The 3395-nt window shown below is 43.0% G+C and overlaps 1 pseudogene across 1 annotated transcript; it reads right to left on the bottom strand.

The window, feature by feature from the left end:
* Window positions 1-1217: 1217 nt before the first annotated feature.
* Window positions 1218-2798, bottom strand: LOC311617455 (elongation factor 1-alpha 1-like; annotated as a pseudogene). The gene is made up of 2 exons: window positions 2451-2798; window positions 1218-2258 (listed from the first exon to the last, which is right to left on the bottom strand). The product of its transcript is annotated as an elongation factor 1-alpha 1-like (transcript).
* Between the last annotated feature and the right edge of the window lie 597 nt (window positions 2799-3395).

Raw genomic sequence — 3395 nt, 5'->3', positions numbered from 1 at the left:
CTGAGCCAAACCGGCTTCGGCTTAATTTAATTCATTTTAAAATTGTTTACTTATAGTTTATGAAAACAAAACTGTTTTTTTTTCTCTCTCTCATTTAAACTTTGATTTAAAGTGGGTCTCAAAATTCTGTGACAGATTTTTGGTCAAGTTCTTTACATTGAAAAGTACTGATTTTAAAAACAAATAACTTAAAAACTGTCGTTGTTCCCCTCCCCCCCATACACAAATCTAAATGACCCACAAACATTTTCCTTTCCTTCTGAAGGCTTTTAAATTTTTATTTATTTATTACTGATTTTAGAGAGGGGGGGTGGGGTAAGGAGAGAGAAACACCCATTTGCTGCTCCATCTTTTTACACATTCATTGGTTAAATCTTGTATATGCCCTGACTTGGGATCAGAGCCACAACCTTGGGATCAGTGCGTATTGAAACAATGCACTAAGTTATCCAGCCAGGGCTTCTTATGAAGGTTCTATGATGCATTGTAATCATTAACCAGTCTTTACTATTAAACTTAAATGACTGCCATGGCTGGTTTGGCTCAGGGGATAGAGTGTCGGCCTATGGGCTGAAAGGTCCAAGGTTCAATTCTGGTCAAGGGCACATGCCTGGGTTGTGGGCTTGATCCCCGGTGGGGGACATGCAGGAGGTGGCTGATCAATAATTCTCTCTCATCATTGATGTTTCTATCTCTCTCTCCCTTTCTGAAACCAATAAAAATATCCTATATAAATAAAGCCTAAATATGCAAATCGACTGAACGGTGAAACAACTGATGGCAAAGGGCGGGTGCCAGTTGGCAGAAAGAGGGGATGGCAATTGGGGGGTGGCAACCGGTGGTGGTGGGGTAATGGGGGGTGGGTCTGGCCACTCGCATCCAGCACATCCCTGGTTGCTTCCCACATAGGGAGGCCACCAGTGGTGGGGCAGCAATGGGGGCCAATGGGGGTGGGGCTGGCTGCTTGAGGACTGGCACCATCCTTGATTGACTAGCTGGTCACCACCCGCAGAAGGAGGCCAGACTGTGGCTAAGTTGTCAGTTGGACATTCCCTGAGGGCTCCCAGACTGGGAGAGGGTGCAGGTTGGGCTGAAGGACCCCCCCCTAGTGCACAAATTTTCATGCACCAGGCCTCTAGTATTAAAACAAAACAAAACAAAACACCGTACATGACCAATTGAGACAAACAGTCCTGAGACCATTCTTCCACCAATGATTATGACTGGAGTGGCAGGTATTGGGGATAATTTTCATTTACCTTCTGAGTTTTCTGGGCAAACTTAGTTGCTTTGCAAGCCCTCTTGTCCAGTGCTTTGATGACACACACACAACTGTCTCAAGTCACAAACAGCGAAATGACCCAGAGGATAGAGAAGCTCTCGTTACACTTGGGCTTGTTAGGAATGATGTTGACGATAGCAACATCACCAGATTTCAAGAACTTTAGGCCATCTTCCAGCTTTTTCTGAGAACAATAATCAATCTTCTCCTTCAGCTCAGCAAATCTGCAAGCAATGTGAGCTGTGTGACAACCCAGCACAGGTGCATAGCCAGCACTGATTTGGCCTGGAGGGTTCAGGATAATCACCTGAACTGTGAAGCCAGCTGCATCCATTGGTGGGTCATTTTTGCTGTCACCAGCCACACTGCCAAGGCAAACTTCTTTGACAGACACCTTCTTGACGTTGAAGTCCACATTGCCCATGGAAGAGCTTCACTCAAAACTTCATGGTGCATTTCAACAGATTTTACTTCAGTTGTAACATTGACTGGAGCAAAGGTGACCTGCCGGGTTTGAGAATACCAGTCTCCACTTGGTCCACCAGTTTTGTAGACATCCTGGATGGGTAGATGTAGGGGCTTGTTATGTGGATGAGTTGGTGGCAGGATGCCATCCAGCGCTCCCAGCAGCTGCTCCCACTGGCATTGCCATCCTTACAGATGACTTTCCATCCCTTGAACCAAACATACTAGCAGTTGGCTCCAACGTGTTGTCTTTCCAACCAGAAAATGGCACACGTGCTACTGTGTCAGGGGTTGTAGCCAATTTTCTTGATGTAGGTGCTGACTTCCTTAACAATGTCTTCGTACTACTGGCTGTAGGTGGCTCAGTGGAACCCAATTTGTTAACAACAGTCAGCTGTTTCACACCCAGTGTATAAATCAGAAGGGCATGCTCATACATCTGTCCATTCTTGGAGATGCCTGCTTCAGATTCACCAACACCAGCAGCAACGATCAGGACAGCACAGTAAGCCTGAGGTGTGACTTAATGATGTTGTTGTTTTTTAAATTTATCTTTATTGTAGAAAGTATAGATGTTCCTCCCCCCTATTAATCCTCTCTACCCTGCATCCACCCCCCTCCCCAGACCTTCACCCCACTACTATCTGTGTCCATGGGTTATGCATATAAATTTTGTGGTTAGTCTCTCCCCCATCCCACCCACCTTCCCTTGGAGATTCGTTAGTCTGTTCCATTTTATTTTATTTATTTTTTTTGAGTCTCTGTCCTGGGGCATAAATGATAGTGACATAATACTTGCTGGTCTCAAATTTCCACAGGGAGATATCAATGGGGATCCTATGCTCATATTCACTTTCAGTTTATCTAAGACCCAAGCATACTTGAAGGAGCCCTTTCCCACCTCAGCAGCCTCCTTCTCAAGTTTTCCAACGGTTCTTTTGTCGATTCCATCACATTTGTGGGCCGGATGGCCAGTAGTGGCAGACTTGCAGGAATCTATGGGTTGGTGCCCAATAACAACAGAACTAACGTAAGTCTTTTCCCTTCCCATTTTGGCTTTGATTTAGTGGTGGTTTTCACAACACCTGTGCTCTTGTGCAAACTTGTTGTGAAAAAAACAAAATACAACTGGTTTATGTACATTCATCTTGTATCCCACAACCTTGTTAAACACACTTACTAGTTCTAGTAGCTTTTTAGACTTTTTGCAACTAAAATAATTTTAAGCCATGTTGAGATACAATAGACAAATATAATTGTAATATATTTTATGATTTAACATTAAATAACATTTAATTAATAAATTAATAAATGCTAATTTATTTGAGCATGGAAAGATCACCAGTTTGATTCCTGGCTGGGGTACATGCCCAGGTTGCAGGTTCGGTTTCTGATCTGGGTGCATGTAGGAGGCAACTGACCAATGTTTCTCTCTCTCCCTCCCCTTCCTCTCTATCTAAAAAAAAAAAAAAAAAAAAACATTAAAAAAATACTTAGGTTCTATTGTTTTAGCAAGTTTCAGTTTTATAATACAGTATTTTCAACTATAGTCACCATGTTAAAATTAAATCCTCAGATCTTATTCATCTTATAAGTGAAACTTTATATACTTTTATCAGCCTCTCCTTATACCCTCATCCCCTAGCCC

This window comes from Pipistrellus hanaki (genome assembly GCF_964339955.1).
Source record: "Pipistrellus hanaki genome assembly, chromosome: 2".
In the NCBI taxonomy this organism is placed as follows: domain Eukaryota; kingdom Metazoa; phylum Chordata; class Mammalia; order Chiroptera; family Vespertilionidae; genus Pipistrellus; species Pipistrellus hanaki.
The sequence above is the reverse complement of the archived record's forward strand: the minus strand, read 5'-3'. Positions and strand labels throughout refer to the sequence as shown.